We start from the raw sequence: 18,214 nt of genomic DNA on the forward strand, positions 1-18,214 counted from the left end.
TCATTATAATGATCATCCTCATCATCATAGTGCTCGTCATCATCACCGTACACAGATTGCATCATATTGTGGATAACTCTAACCTGCTGCACAGGCCCATCAGACAGTTCTCCTTTTTTCTCTCCCTCTTCCTTCCTTCCTTCCTTCCTTTCTTCCTTCCTTCCTTTCTCCTCCACTTGAGTTTCACTCATTCATGTAAGACTACTGTTACAAATAAATATCTGAAAATTAAAATGTGTCCATTGTTATTATCCCCCCCCCCCCACAGCCCTTCCCTCCCTCACTTCCTCTTCCCTGAAAGCCCTTAGTCACCTCAGACGGTGGGTGGGGGTAGTTTCTTAGACAGCGTGATAGTGTGCTTAGCCCCGTTAAGCCAGCTTCAGCTTCAGCTCTGCTTCTGGTCGGCACTGATCAGGGAGCCCTGGGAGAGAGACACAGACAGAGGGAAGGAAGGAGAGAGAGAGGGAGAAGATAAGGAAAATGCTGAGTTCACTGCCACCACTGCCCCCCTTCCCTTTGCCTCCCTCCCTCCCCCCCTCTCTTTGCTTCGAGCATCCCCTCCTCGGGAAGGGGTTTCCCCCCTGGAAAGAGGAGGGGAAGGTGAATCGACTGCTGCACCGCTGCACTGCTGACTGCGATTACCTTCATTCTCCTCCTCCTCCTGTTCATCCACCTACTTTTCTTCACCCTTCTCTTCAAGCCTTTAAACATTTCATTGACTTTTTGGTGTATACATTTTCTGCTATTTTATGTATATAATATTCCAATAGCAGACAGTTACTCGAGATTGGTCTTGTTCTTGCCACCGGTCACAAGACTACTTTTTAAAGATGTTGGTCTCACACATAGGCTGCATATAGGGCAATGAAAGAGGAAGAATGAAGCAGCATCTTCATTTCTGTGTGTGTTTTTATGGGGGGGTGGATCTTTAAGATCAATTTGAGGAGAGCCTATGGTTTGCATACTCCATGAGACATCGTAAGTGTGTCATGTGAGTTTGGGACTTGCAGTGGTCTGGTCTTGTTCTCAACCCTCCAAAGTCATGGTCTTGTCTCTTCGTCGATACAATCAAGTCAGGGTCAAGACTTGATCTGGGTTTATGTTGTCTTGGCTACAACACTGATATTTAGTATAAAAAGGGTAAGTCTTGTGATATTCTGTATGTTCTATATTACAGTTCAACACTGCAGTGACGGCATCAATACCCATCTCCCTGATGACAGGGAGATGGGTATTGATGCTCTATCGATGTTTCTTTTTTTAATTTACTATTGCATGGCGTAGCAGCTAGCAATATGATTGAAATCAACCTTACAATCCAGAGGAATATTTGTGATACTGATTCATATATTGTAATATGGCAAATGTATAAAAAGCAACCAATAAAAATCCTACTACCAACAGAGATGTGCGCAGGCCTGTTATTTTCATGTACAGGTCAATAATAATGATTGATTTGATTTGTATAGTCCAAAATCACAAGCCACAAAGTGTTTTCCACTCTGTCCACAGCAGATCCTCTATCCATTAAGATGACGAGAAAAAAAAAAAAAAAAAAACTATCATTGACAAAAAAGAAGAAACCATGACATGCTAAAGAAGCTATACGTATAGAATAGGCAAAACATAAAGATAGTAAAATTGCATAATGGAGAAACGGAGTATTTTAAGACTTTGCTGCTGCATGTTGATTCGATCATTTCTATGAAAGGTTTTTTGAAAATGTCCCTTCAACTGTAGGTTCAGGCTTTAAAAAGCATGATGTGCTGTATGTTAATTAAGAATAAACATAATGTTAATGATAATGTTATGTGTTACCAAATTCTTGGTGTGTTAAAATTCAAAGCTTTCATAGTGAACTTGCTTTCCACTCACAGCAAGTTGTTTAAGACATCTGAACTCCCTGTGCACATTAAGGCATTAAAGAAAAACAGAAAAATCTACAGCTCCTGCTTAGATCTGCAGCTACATATTTCATGGAGTAGATATCCAGGTCATTAAGCAACATTCTGACACCTCTGTTATTTACTACCCCAACTGGTTTCCCACCTCGTTTAATCAGACTTTACTAAAACCCGCTGACTCAGAGAGAAACCTTCTTTCTTTCTCTCTGCTCTGTTTATGTTTATCTCCTCAGCTCCATTCTCTCTCTGCTTTGCTCTTTTTCTCTTTGCTTACTTACTCATATTTTCCAAAACGTCTATTTCACATGTGTCTGGGGTTCGGAGGGGCTGAGCCACAGAAAAATCACAAAAGAACAAATAAAGTGAAGTAAAGCGGAGCGTTTTCCGCCAACATGAAAGACTACAGCTATCAAAGGCAGAGAGGTCTCAGCTATGTGTTGTACTGTAGCAGCCAGATGCTGCTGAGTGTAACTTACATTATCTCACCGGTCAGGTGCTAAATGTGTAACTTTGTGATTTTGACGTGTTCTACCAAAGGAACCATCACAACCCTGCATCTCCTCATCCATCAGAGGGTGATATTTAAAACATCCAAAGTGGAGCGCACCGTTTTTGCCTTAGAAGTGGTTTACCTTCGATTTTCTCTGCTGGGAAAGGATCACTTGAGACAGGAGGGGGAGGCGGATTGAAGTGAATAAGATGTGGCTCAATACAAGTTATCTTTAATGGAAGGATCCTGGATGGAGGGATTCAAGAAAAAAATGAGGGGAAAAAAAGCAGAGAGGGGGAAAAAACATAGATGTAAAGTGTTGACAGCTGTGTTTGGTGCGGTCAGACTCTGGGGTCAGGTACTGAGGAACACACACACAAACAAATGTTCAAACGGCACACATATATTAGCTGTCCCCTGCTAAATGGAAGCTGGATGTAATATTGTTCTTGTCACGACGGCCATCTGATGTCAATTTCACACAGCGGCGGGATCCACCACAAGCTGCTCCGTACACCATCCGTCCCGGTACCGAGCAACACCAACACATATACAAAAGGTGTATTAAAGCTACGCACTCATGTCTACTCTTTTTTCCATCTTCCCCCCAGTGTCTGTGTCTACCCCTCCCTCCTCACACACACACAAACACACACACACACACACACACACACTGGGATAAGTCATGAGGAAATGGATGCCCATGTTTTGTGGGACCACCTGTTCATCCTGGATACAAGTCTAAGAACCCAGTAAGGGTTAACCCTCTTTGTGGGAGGGAGCCAGGATTGTGTGTGTGTGTGTGTGTGTGCGCACAACTTCATACATACATGCATGTGTGTGCGTGTGTGTGTGTGTTTGAGGGTTGGCACCGCCCCGTCTGAAACGTGCCCCATGAGTGGCAGACTGGCTCAGGCTGTCCGGCTGGGAGGGAACAGAGCCCATTGCTGGACCACCTCCCCGGCAACACACACACACACACACACAGACATACACCTAATCCTATGCACATTCCATGGGGAGAATCTTTCCTCTCCATCACCCAGTCCAAACTACCTGCTTTCATATAAAAAATGAAAGAATTTATTTATGATCAGTTAAATAGTTATAGTAATATTTAAAATCAGTGATTGTGGACTAAAACGATGATCATTTTATGATTAAATCATGCTGTCTTTAAATATCAATCAAAATGTATGCATATCTCATTAAAAATAAATAATTCAGAAGAAAAAAACAAAAAAAGTGCAAAAACAATGAATTTCCATGTGAAAATGAAATAAATGTAGGCTCATATAAGCTGTTTGAGTTTGCTGAGATATACTTATACCAAGATCATACTTCATGCTAAAACTGTTCTCAACCTCAACAATGTGGCCATGCGTGAGGACCACACACTCCGACACACCGACCTGCAGACACACACAAATGCATCCGTACAAACCACTTTGAATCATGGCACCTCTCATCATTCTCATGCCCACCCCCCCCTCCCCAACAAATAATCACCTCCTGGGAGGCAACGAGATGGAGGGAAAAAAAACAGCAATCTTGTCTTTCAAACGAAAAGGGGAAAAAATATTTTAAGGGGCAATGAATTTCGTGGAGCTGAATAGGATGTTGGTACATGTTTTACTAAAGGAAATATAATGGCAGACTATTATTAGATCACATTAATCATGAGTGCGCCAAAGGCAGTGACAGCCGCGCTGAAAAGGATTGAAAACGCTGGTAATGGATATAAATTACCCATTGTGTGATAAAAGGATTTTTTCTTCACTAAGAAGGTAAAAAGGAATAAAAACACTGAGAGAGCCACTAAATGCTGTGTGTACATATTTGCATGCGTATATGTGTATGTACGTGTGAGTGTCCTGCCGCCTGTGTGTGTGTAGTATGTAATAATACAGGGTTATCAGTGCAGGATTAAAATTTTAAGGGAATCAGATAGTGACAGTGAGGCCTCGCATTAAAGGCACCGGCGACAGAAAAGAGGGAAGGATTAAAAACAGATTAAATTGGTTTGTAGTGACGGAGATGAAAGGAAGGAGGAAGAGAGGGGGGAAGGAGAGTGTGTTTTGACAGAGGTCTGTCGGGCTTTTGGCACGGTGATAATGAGTCACATCTCCCATGCACTGTTATTTATCGCCGACTTGGCTCACAAACAAAAGATCAATAATTTTGAGCAAATCTAATGTTGTCCTCGCCGCTAATGTGCTCGTCCATCACATCTGCCATCTCCACCAAGGAGATGGACTGATTCCCTGTTTATTTGGAGATCAAATGCAATTATATCACATGGCTCTAATAACAGAGGAAACCCCCCCACGTGAATATGTGTGGCGCCTTGGATCACGCCCATGCATATGTATATATAGATATATAGACAAGCACAAAGGTGTCACGTATGTGTAAATGATAATATATGTATCGAATGGGCGATGAGTTGCTGCACCATTTTTCTGCATCAATCTTCATTTTCTCCTCAGACCTTGCCTTTGAAATATGAAGTGTGTCAACGGCCCGTCCCCCCGCAACACAGGAGGCACACAAACATCCGTCAAAGCAACACACCCGATGTTCAGCAGTTAGCCCTGCAGCACAGACAGATGAGAAGACAGCAGATACTTCACTGACAACTAGCCCTGGGTGAGACACTTTCCAGCCACCTGAACTCAATCAGGCCCCAGTGGAGGCAGCATTTGGGTATTTCATTTCATCTCCATCCCCTTATTCACTTGAGGTACGTTTGATTTATCTCACATGCATGAGCGTAAATCGTATTCTGAATCTAACGTCACATTCGTTGTGGTTATCTACATAGCAGCTGCTTGTCTTGGTTCTCAACATGGTGGAGTGTAGTTCTGAGCAAACACGAATACAAGGACCATCAGATCAGATCAGGTACAAGCCACTGTATCCACAGGGTGTATCTGATACCAGTGTGTTGGTGTCATTCCTACATCATCATAATCAATTTTGTTCCACCACCATTTCAACTGACCATTCATACTGTTATGATGTCATAGCTTTGTGACTCGTGTTGGTGCTCCTGCGACTTCACACCTAATGCTGCTCCAGGACAATTTGATCATTTGATCTTTCATCATCTGCATACCGGACAGTCACTCAGGAGACTGGGGCTTGGATCCCATTTGGAATATATTATTAAACTGTTATTCTTCTCCGTTTCTTTTTACTTTTCTGTACTTATTTGGTCAGGTTGAGGCAAAAAAAAAAAAAATATGTGGCTACGTTTAGTCAATGAAAATATTTGGCTAGGTTAATGGACCATAAGTACTTGGTAAGGTTTAGGAAAACATGGTTTGGTTGGAAATATACCCTTTCACATCATTAAGTACGTGTTTGAAAAGATAACTTCTCCCATGTGCTTTTTTTCAGGTGTTTTTCAGCTGTGGCATTACAAAAACCTGATTGGTCAGTTGAAATGATGGTCCTGGAGCAACAGTAATTATGCACTAACATGGTGATATCAGATTGTGTGTATCCACAGTGTACATGAAGTGAACCCACACTCTATGGTTTCTGATATCTGTTGGCTGTGTATATAAATCATTTGGGACCCTCTCTATCATCCTTGGCAAACCACAATCAAGGCACCCCAGCGCTATGACAGTAAAGCCAGTGGCAGGTGTAAGGCACTAAGCTCCTTCCCTTTCTCCCTGGGTGAGGTGTGAGGAGCAAAACAATGACAGACAAAGGTCACCTGGCCCACTACAACCCACCTGCTGAGGTGTTGACCTGCCGAACGCACCCCTGAGGCAAAAGGAAGAAAGGAAGGAAGAAGGAAGGACACGAAGAAGGAGAAGATGAAATAGTCTGCAAGCAAAGATTGAAGTAGCAATCAAGAGAATAACAAATATCATCCAAGAAAACTTGTGCGAGTATGATATCATGGGTAATCAGAAAGTCCTATTAGCTTTGGAAGCTCTTCCAAAGTGACATCAGGAAGGTTTTTCCACCGATTCCCAATTTCAACAAACCATGGAAGAGTGCTTCAAGTAACGCTTTGAATCATTCATAATGTATTCATATCAGTTTTGATCCATCAGTCAATGTTTTTATTTTTATTATTCAATTAATAAACTAAACTGTTAGTCTATACAATTTAGGAAAATAATAGTGGGTGCAAATTGAAATTATCCACCCAAGGTGACATATTTTGATTGATTTTTCTTTTGTCACTTTTGTTTTTAAATGTTCTCATAAAATGTATTTACATTATGTAAACCACCAATTGTCCTTCCAGTTTCTAGTTTTGTCCAATCAACTAAATGTTTTTGACGAATGACATAAACTGACATTAATCAGTTATCTCTACAGACTATTCAATTATTCCTTTAGCACTACAACGCACGCTGTCAATGATGTTCCAATTTTTGGTGTGTCTTGCATTTAAACAGGTTTTTCAACAAGCTGTTGTATCAAAATCTGTTTTTTTGGAAAGTACAAGAAAGGCAGCTCCCAGTGTATCAGGTCAGGACCTTGGCACGTGAAATAATAAAGCCTTGACATAAGGCAGAGAGCAGGGAGGCACACCACGACCCAGTGCAACCCAAGGCACCTCCTAACTGCACCTAATTCTCTCTCTCACTGTGTCTTTCTTCCCCACTGTTAACATACCCAGACACCTACAACCATGGCAGACTTCCTACATCTTCCGAGCAGTGTCAGGGCACAGCTAAAGGTCAACATTCCTGGAAGCTGTGAAGAAATTAACAACAATGCGGTGTTTTATTTTACACTACGCATTTTTAAACAACATTTTTTTAATGTAATCAACAAAGAATTGGTACGCGTCAAACAGACAACCTTAACGGAAATAGTGTCAAGTGTTGTTTTTCGAGGAGCAGACCATGAGGAAATCAAGGAGGGGCTGTTATAAATAGCCCACAAATGCATGCAGGGATCGTCACCTAAACTGTTTTTTCCTTCCCCTGTTTAATTGACATCCGTATATCAGTGGTAAAAATGCAAATATACAGAGACAAACATGGTGTTAATGACACAGCTGCACACACTCATCAGTTCTCTGGAACAAGAGTGACACGGGTTTGCACAAACACACATAATAACAGGTCAACGTCTCTGATTCACCCAAAGTCTCATGAAAAGATGCCGTAGTCGACGTCGAGACACATATTACACACGCTCATTTTGATCTGTCTGTTGAAATATATTTGCGCCTACAGAGGAAACACGTCAGAGCTGTAAAAGTTAGGTCTATCTTAGCTGAATATGTAATAACTCACTAGTGAAGAATGATTCCAAGTATCACTGTCATGACAACCTCCTATATTGTTGTAATCATTATTGCCACTGACAGCATCACTATCATCATCAACACCGTCATTAGTAATCATCAAGCCCATCATAAGCCATATTTTTTTTTACAATGAGTGTGACATGGGCAGTCAGTGGATGGTGATGAAGCGGTGTTAGGATACGTTCACACCAAGAATGTCTGCAGCAGTTTAGTTGAGCTCAGGAGCACGAAGAACTTCAGTTCATCATTTGCATATAGTGGGAAGAGATGCATAACCCAAATCTTTCCAGTCCTTAACCATACTGTAGTTGCATGCACAGGTACTGCAGAAGGTGCGATACGATGCAGGGCTTGTAAAAAGATCCAATAATGATGTTTCAGTCTGGCGATAATCTTTAAAATGAACTGGTAGGATGAGAGATTGAAAAAAAACTCTATCTCCAGCCAAGTCCACAGGATAGAATGTTAGCGGTTAACATTTCTGCTAACTACAGTTTGTACATGTCATAGGCTATGTACCATACTGACATGTACAACCTCGGACATATATGTAGTTTGCTTTTACGTGTTTATTACCTGCACATTCAAGTCTGTGTTTCAGCATTTGTAAGTGTGAAACTGTTGGATCTTTTAAAGGCGACCTCGAGCAACTTCCATCCGTGTTTGTGGAGACCAAAACATGATCTTTTTCTAACCCTGGCCCAGCGTTTTTTCTGCCTAAACCTAACCAAACCAAGTCCAAAAAAAGAAATGTTTCAACATATCCATGGTTTACAGAAATGTACATTGGCAACATTTAGTCTGGCGGTTTAGTTGCCTATAAACCTGCACTTGCTAACTGTTATCTTATCAGCATAGTTCTGAATAAAGAAAAGGATGTGCAGATGTGTAAGCACCTTCACATTAGAGATGGCCAAAAAGTGCTCTAATGCAAATCATGATCATTTTTGTCATGGTCAATATAAACGGTGCAGTAAGTTTTGAACTTAATACAATCATCACTGGAAAATGATGGAAATCTTTATCGTCTGTGTGAAAAAAGCAGACAATGTAGAAAATCAACTTTTTTCGCCTTGTCTCCCTCAGTAGCAGCATTTAGTAGAGAGGAAATCCTCTGACACATATAATCTACTTCAGACTGACATCAGCCAGTGTAGCTATCGATGCATCCCTATCTCACTGAGCAGACTGCGTACATGAAGCAGTCTGTGAGCCAGGCTAGACTGACACCACAACAGCAGCCTTTGGTTCCCAGCACCTAACGCTCCGCTTGCAGCCCGAATATCGCCTGTGGGATTTCACCGCACTAAAGAGTCATGTCAAAGACCTTGACAACGCGTGACGTCTCCCTCAGCCACTGCTGTCATGTTCCGTCTGCTTCTCACCCACTCCCCCTTTTTTCTCTTTCCAAGCCTCTCTTGACTCTGGTTTGAGCAGGAGACTTTCTCCCTGAGCATTTTAAGTTGTCATTTTTTTAAACACACATATCAAAGCTGGGAGAAAAGGAGGGGGGAGACAGATGTTTCTCTTATGCCTTTCTACTACAGTACAATGAAGCTTTGGAGAGGAAAAAGAGAGAGGAGTGAAAAGACATTTGCAGAGATCTTTCTGCAATCCACATCCTTTCTTCTGACGACTGGCAATATATCATTTGTATTGATGCAATATTAAATTTCAATATCGCATGTCAAAAGGTACAAAATGATAGATCATAGCCTAACTAAATGAATTATTAAAGGGCTACGCCGTCTGCGCTATCGGCTTCTCTTACAATCAGCTGTGTCAGAAGAGTGCAGTTGGTGATACTGGCAGCATTTCAAAGCTTTGTCGTTTTTCTTTCCAGCCGCATCCCAGCTTTCTTAATCTAGCTTTCTGTCACTTATTAATGTTCCCAAGGAACTAAAAACCACAGATCTTTCCCTCCCAATAATCATAGGCTTAACTCAGGTCCTTTTATTTCTTCAGAAAAAAAAATCTTACAAAAAATAAATGAACAAAGTCATAATTAAATATTGAATATTGAACAAAAGATAAGGATAAGAAAATACGTCCGGCTCTGTTAGATATGTTAAGAGCAGAGAAGAAGAGAGAGCGCAGCCATGGTTGAGGCAGTGACTCATTCTGTGTGATATGATTTATGTGCTCTTTATGTGCTCTGCGACCCTGTAAGTTTATCTCTATATTCCCTGTCTGATAGAGTGACTCCTTGCTTGTCTCAATGCATCACCAAAATAACACTGTGTACTGGACTCGACGGTTGATTCTTATTTACAACCCAAGTCAAAGGTTGCATCAAGTTGTGGTTGACGAGAAAAGAGAAGGGAACAGAAGAGAAATTAAGTGCGAAAACAGAGTTGAAAAGATGCTTTCCTTCATAAAGGAGTCAATTTAACAAGCATTCACTTTTTGAGCACCAGCCTGAAAATGAATTATCCTAATTAAAATGGTTACTGTTGAAATCGTGATTTCAGTCATTATCCTGCCCTGTTTCCCAAAAGCATCTTAATGCTAAAATGAATGTAAAATCCATCTTATGAACCATCTTAAGCTGCGGAGCTATTTCCCAAAAGCAATGTAACTGTAGATACTCTAAGAAATGATCGTAACCACTCTAGCTGCAGTTCCTGCAAGATGAGTCAAAAACTACATGTTTAAATTTTTCATTGTTTCAGTTGACTTTTTAAGTCCATACTTTTATCATGAGCACTGACGGTCTTAAGTGACGTTTGATGTAAAATGAGTGCTAATGTTTGAATAAGAAAATATGAAAATACACATGTTCAACAATCTATTTGTAATTTTTTGTATTAACTGGAATTTCTGATAATATGTTTGCAGATTTTTCCATGAGACTTTGAGAAAGAGCCACTGCCTTATTTTAGGTTTGATGTAAGCTCAGGACGAATGAATGCGGCGAGCAGCAGCTAACTCAAGGTTACTTTCCTAAACTTCGTCCCAGAACAGCAAGCTGAAAGCTGTAAACTGTTATCTGCACGTTAAGTTTGTTTGCATACCGCACAATTCCAAGTATGAATTATTTCTTGTGTCATTTATAACAATTACACTTTGTGACATGTGCATTTTTAAAGATATAGCACAACTTAGCGTTATATATGCAAAGTAATTATATACTGTACCACAAAAAAAACAATATCCCAGTGTACACCAGAATATGATTGACACTAGATTATTAACAATTACATTAAAAACAACAAGGCTCAGATTTGCTTGCTTATCTTTCGTTTTTACACTTCAGTGTATTCAGTGTCATCCTCAGCATCACGGACAGTTAATGATAAGAAGCTCTTGGCAGCATGCACCTGCACTCCTTTATTAAGACATTTCACTTTCTTCAACACCAGAAACGAGGCCCTGCTCTCTTTTTGTTGGAGTTTATTATCAAAAAAAGAATTTGACTCAGTGATATTGAAAAACATTTAGAGGCACAAAGGTATTTTTTCTTTATATTTTATTGTTCTCTTTTGAATACAATCCTTGAGTTGGGGATCTCAGAGTTTTACACAGAAAGCAATGTGAGGTTGCATTTTCAAACAATGTATAGTTTATATATAGTTAATTTTGACGTTTATTCATTTTAAAAAATGAACTGAAAATAAGAGGACACTTTTAGTATTTACTCCTCACCCAAAATGTTTGTCATATGTATGTTATGTAGAGGGCAGCGAGCATGCAAGTACTTTCTAAATTGACACCTGCTTAGTGTCATACTTTTCAAAATTTCTCAATTTTAAAAGGAGACTTAAAATGATTTGAAAAAAAGAGCCTGTGTAACTTCCTCAACAGCTGACGGTATTGAATAATGGTGAATGTTTTAACATAACATAAAAGTACATCATGAAGTCAGTGAGCAAAACTCAGTGACGCCAATCACACAGTTAGATTTATATGAAGTATGTTAATATTAGCTTAGATTAGCAACCGTCAGGTGCTTGTCACATGAGACCAAGTAAGGATATTGCTGCAACATTGATATGGGCAAGGGTTCAATTTAGTTCTTAAGGGAATAGTTCAACATTTTGAGAAATAAGATTATTTGCTTTCTTGGCAAGAGTTAGATTAGATGATTGATACTACTCTCATGCCTGTACGCTAAATATAACACTGGAGCCAGTAGATGGATGGACTTTCCTGAACATTTAGATTCAGATCAGTCTAACAGCCATGTAAATCGCAATAAAATAAGACCTGTATTGCTGTACATATATATCACAGGATACAGACACAGCTCCAATGGCAGCATCGTTCTCAGTATATTTCAGTTGTGGGCTTTAATCCTAAAGAGTCGGTTTCTATCAGAAGTTACTTGAGTGAAGCTTGAAATATATACAGAGCAAAAGGGCCTAACTATATTCTTATTTCTGTGTGCTTGTGTCCTGTGCAAGTGTTAATTCTCCCGTGCATGTGTGATGTCCTGGATCCCTGACCCCCCCTGAGGTTATAATTGCAGGGTCCAGATTGCCGGGGCTGGTTAGGGCCTGGTGACCCCCATGAGAAGTCACAGCCTCCATTTAGCTTCCAGATCCCATGCAAACGAACACAGGGCCCCCGTGTTAGCGTGCTAGCACTGGCTGGCAAAAATTCAATTTTCATCCCCCTTTTGTATCCAAGCCTGCTGTCTTGCCCTAACGATGCTCCCCCCAACTCCCCCCACACTCCCCTTCTCTAGCCTTCTCCCTTCAACAACAGAACACAGTGGAGTCGTTAGGACCCTCTCTTCATTACTTCAAAAAACCAATCATTAGACACCAGAGTATATACGTAATTAGAAAATCACTTCCTTTGCAATCCCGGCTAAGTAGTTTACATACTGTAATTACAGGGACAAAATCAATTTTTAATCATTTCACTGATTGGGCTCATCAGCTCAGTAGGAACATTGTATCCTGCTTGTTGTGCGAAAGCAACATCTGGGCTAAAACAATTACCCTTTTGTGTTCCAGAGCGGCTCTGAAAATGCCTTGCTGTCACTTCCCCATGTCGTGGACGCTCTCTTTCTATCTCTATCCGTCTCCAGACGCCTTTTTCCCTTCGCCTCAGTCTGTTCTGTCTTTCTGCCTTTCCCTTTCTTTTTCTCTCCCTCCCTCTCTTCTTCTCTCCCTTTCTCTTTCACTCCCTGCCCTTGACTTGGACATGAAGGATCACATTTAAAGCTTTATAAATCAATACGCTATAATAAGCTGCTCTTGACAGAGAGGGAGAGAAAGGAGGGGGGGGGGAAAACAACATATTGCTTTTTTAACACCTCTTGTGTTTTTGTTTTTTTTTCAAGCCCCTGTTGTTATTGTCATCAATGTTTTTTTTGTTGTTTTTTTACATTGTTGCCTTTTAGAAAACAGATTGAGTTTGGCCCTGCAGAAATATCACCTTATTACCATGTTTTCTGTACAGTGTGTGAAAAGGGAAAAAATATGACAATGTTGATAACAGTTTAAACGAACATGTAAAGGCAGATGATGTCTTCTTGTTGAAGTGAGACATAAATACATAACCCAACTTCAAACTGCGTCTTCCCTCCCGGTATGTTTCACCCTTCACTGGCTAATAAAATGCTTTGTATTCTTGTCTGAGAGAGGCCAGATCGATCCACATTAGTCTGAACTCCCTCTCTTTCACTTTGAAAACTCAGGAAATCAGATTTCAGAGGGGGGAGAAAAAAAATCGGTTAATGCATTGATCACTTTGGCTGTATGCAAATCACATTTGCCTCTATTTTTTTGCTGATCAATAGCATTAATTAACGGCTTCGTTTTAACGGCACCCCACAATCCCGTTAGACACCACTGTCGACCTCAGAAATCATTCCACCACCAGCCCACCACCACCCCTCCTTCAGTAGCCATGGAAATGAACGGCGCGTGGCAGGGGCCATAAATCAGGAAATCCAATTTGACCATGAGCTCCAGTACTAACAGTAAAAATAGGAGCGCTAACACAGCACACAGGTAGGTCATCCCATATTGGGCATAATATTATTTATGAAAAGAAAGTTTACATGGGTGTTTTGTTTTTTTTAATCCAAATTCAATTTGGTTTGCAGAGTCCAGTTTAGAGTATTATAAAGCCTGTGAAAACAGCAATCCAGTCACCAGAATAAATGTTGGCAATGTACCACATATATGTGTAAACTTTACATTTCTTTATGTTGCAACTTTGCATTACTTAAGTTTTAATTATACATTTTAGGTTGTGACAACTTGTGTACTTAATGTCTGGTTAGGTTCAGGCATAAACACCACTAGCTTAGGGTTCGGAAAAGATTATGTTTTGGCTTAAATACCTGTTTTGGTTGCCACAAACATAACTGGAGATTGTCCTCCCTTTAAAAATAACCACTGGGTTCACACTTATAAAACTGCGGCGGGTTTAATCGCCTATAATTCCACCACCATCCCCTCCACCTCCTGATACAACAGTCAGGTCAGAAACACATACTGTGAACATGAAATTAGACTTTTTGTACAAATCTCAATATGGTACATAGCCTATGACACACACGCATGTGGATGTATAAGCGGTATGCAGTAACATCAACTGCTAACATTTTATCCTGGCGACCGGGCTGGATAACATTTGTCAGTGGCTCTGCTGGACCTTTTCCAACTATGAAAAAATTTACTTTTTTGTATCAAGCTCCTCACTTTTAGTCCTATGGAATATTTTGAGAAACCAAGTTTTGTTTGATGATTTTTTTCTCAGTGGACATCATTGTTTTAACTTTATTTAACACTAGTACAACACCAGCTGATAGCAAACTACTGTCTGGCATAATGAGTGTGTGTGGGGATGGTGTGGGGATGGTGTGGGGTGGTGGGGGTTGCTGGTGCTAACCAGCCTAGCTGCTGCTGCCAGGGATGCTAGTGTGTGGGATTAATAATGGACGCTTTTTGAAATTATTATTATTCCCAAAATGCTCTTTTGTGATTTGCTTTGAAGGCCGTGCATGTGTGTGGGTGAGTGGGTAGGGGGGGTGTTAAGTGAGTAGGGGTGAGGTGGTTGGTGAGGGGGGTTCGAGGGGGGGCTTGCTTGCTCATTTGGAGAGCTTTTCCAATTATACAATTAGTCAGGAATGTAGGCCAGCGGCCTTGGTGCTCCTCCTGCTCCCCGACCCTGGATAGCAAGTGCCCTCGTCTCACTTTGTATTTATCTCTTTCTTTCTCACTTGTCAAGAAATACATAGAAATACATAATTAGACATAGAGTTGGAAAAAAAAAAAACGAGAGTAATATGCAAATGTAGGCATGAAGTGAAAGTGGCACCAGCTCACAGTCCAGGAGGTGGTTGAAGCAGCCGGTGTCCCAGAGGAGCAAAGCTAACGAGCGCTGACCTTCTTTGTGAATTGGGTTGCGTGGTGAACGACCATGGCAGCGCACTGTGGTGTTAATAGATAAAGTCATGGGGTTTGGGCTCTCTGGTTAAATACTGTTTGTTGCATTGAAGGGCTTTTTTGTAAACCCACTACCAACTCCCACCATGCCACAAACCCCAACCAGCTTTGGGAAGATGAGTGTGTGATAGCTGGTTTGGGATTGAACACACACACAAGGCTAACTACTTTTGATTCCTTTTCTTTTCTGGGATGGAGTGATATTATAAATTGATTTATGATGAAGGACAAATTGTTTTTATAATTTGGCCCTTTCTGATTGTCCCCTCACTCTTGCCTGCCTGCTACCGAGTGTGCAGCACTGGGTTTAATATGAAGCAACAACAACAGCCAAATGCCATCTGTTGGCATGCGGATTTTCTGTAATCTCTCTTTACTGATTACAACAATGACTACACGAACCTCTTAAATAATTATCCCACAATGTAAAAAAAATAGAAATAAAAAAAGCTAAATAATTATAATCATTAACTCCCACCAAGTCTGCCACTCCTCCAGCAAATGAAGGCTGTCAGAGAGAGAGACAGAGATAAAGAGAGACACAGAGAGAGAGAGAGAGAGAGTGTTTCTTCTGCTGTGATGCCAATCATGTCTTATTTATACCAGCGGGGTAGAGTAGCACACAACAGTGACAATCTTAACCAACAACACTGAAGAGGAAACTGTGGGAAAATTGACCCCTCTCCACCCACCACCCCTGCACCTTATGTTGTTCTTTTTACGTCTCCTTTGAGGGAAAAAAAACAGCCTACAATGGAGTGTAGGTTACAATTTGTAGTTTGTTTGAAATCACGCTGATATTTCCAGCAGTGTAATTGATGTCAGGTTTTGGTGTGAAAAAAAGATAAATGTGTCTGTCTCGACCAGATTTGATTCAAAATTTAAAAATTACACTGAAGGGAAACCAATTCTAGTGAAAGTGGATGTGACCCAGTCCAGAATGCACAGCAGCCAGAAAGAAAGTTGTGTTTGAGTGAAAGCAGTGATCAGAAAAACACAACCCCATTCTTCACAAATTAGCTTTGACCTATATTAATATATGGACATAAATGCAAGATGCAAAAAGGTTCACACCCTTTCCTGAGGGGGCATTAAAAGGCATGCTGGGAAATCTAGGAAATCACTACAGAGAATTTGAAGCCAGGCTGTGGGTACACTGAAATAGTACTTTACACTTTATCATTCAATGCCCAAACAACATAAACATTATTTAAAGGTGCACAATGTAGTTTTGGGGAAGACATTTTAATCAGAAGAGAAAGATCTTCTTTGACTGATTTTTTTTAAGCCTTAACAAACTAAGTAAACAAACTCTTCGTTTTCATGACTGGATAAACTGAATAAACAAAGTGACCTTAAAGGAGAACACATGTTTATTTGGCAGGCCCTGCCACCTTTCCAACTTCAAGCTGTGTTTTGGTGACCTTATTTTCCTCTGAGAACAATAACCGGCTGCTCATACTTAAGTAAAAGTAGTAATAACACAATATATAAAGACTCTGTTACAAGTCAAAGGCCGGCATTCTGAGTTTTAGTTTAGTCAAAATAGTTATTTTCAAAATCTAGGCCTATAATAGTTTCAGATGTCTACATTATGCAGCAGAATGAACCATGTCAGTGTTATCTGATATTATATTAATGAATGTATTATTGTTGCTGATCCTTTATGGTGTGAGCAACAATTTGATAATTTTAACCCCCCTAATGAACTTTTGGGGTAGTTCAGTTTTTTAAAATTGCATAGTTTTTATTGTGAGCTAAATTCTTAATATGCAAAGTAACTAATAACCATAGCTGTAACCAAAATTACAAGTTAAATTAAATGAAGTAGCATAAAATGTCATTATTAAAGTAAATTACAGGTACAGTCATTTATCAAATGTATTTAGATTTGACTTCAGACCACTGCTACAGAGACACATCCAGTGGAAGCAACAGCCGGTTCCCTTTAATTCAGCAGCAGCTCGTTCATGTGTGTGTCTGTAAATGCTCATCCGTGTGTGTGTGTGTGTGTGTGTGTGTGTGTGTGTGTGTGAGCAGGTCTGTTTATGAATCTCTTTCTATATAAGTCATCCGCCTGTGTGTGTGTGTGTGTGTGTGTGTGTGTGTGTGTGTGTGTGGGTGTGCGTGTTTGTATGTATGCATCTGTGAGTTTGTGTGTTACCACTTCGTGTGAGAAATGGTGTGAGAATGCATCAAGGGGAGCATGTGTTAGCTCTGCTTCCAATATGAGGGAAATCTGTGGCACATACCTCCGATGTGACACAAGCCAAAACGACATGACTCACCCATGCTATATTTGATTAATAAAACTACAGCCGGCAAAATGTGTTTCAAAACAACAGACCATTTCCAAGGCATGGCTTGTCTGGAGACATGTAGAATCATATTATCATTATTAAGGTAAGAAGACAAAATATCTGTGTGGAGCGTGAAACCAGATATGATCCAAAATGACATCATCTGAATGTTACACTGGCAGTTAAATATGTATTCATTTTTTCATTTTAGTGAGGCACATGTGGATGCCGGCTGATCATTCAGACAGGCCATTGTCTCAGCGTGTCCTGCAGAGGACAGCTGCCATATACAGTATGTTTATTCCCTGCCGCTCCGAATCCTTTAATAAATGTTATAACATGCATTTTCCAGCTTCGAGAGAAAAGGTTTCCATTGATTAGCACTTTGCAAGCAATCAATTTTTACAAACCCGCTTGACCCCCTCATCTCGTTCTGTTTCTCAGGAAGCCAACTCTCAGGATGATGATGGTTTATGAATTAAAACAGTATAGAGAAGTGAGAGGAGTAAGAGTAGTTATTGGAGAGAGGAAGAGAAGAAGAGGGGTGATGTTGGAGAGATGTGTATGAGCAAAGACGAATGTACTGTAGGGTATCTCAGAACAAGAGAGAGAAAGTCCAATTCCTGTTGTATGAGCACTGTGACAACAATGATGATGATGATGATGATGATGATGATGACGGTGGTGATGGTGATGATGATGATAACACACTGATTACAGACAACCAGGCGGTTGAAGCATCCTAACCCCACAAAGCAGACGTATCCCTCACTTGTACTTGTCATATGATCCCCCATCTCTCACTAACACACACACATAGACACGTG

This window comes from Pagrus major, chromosome 4, assembly GCF_040436345.1.
Source record: "Pagrus major chromosome 4, Pma_NU_1.0".
Classification (NCBI taxonomy): domain Eukaryota; kingdom Metazoa; phylum Chordata; class Actinopteri; order Spariformes; family Sparidae; genus Pagrus; species Pagrus major.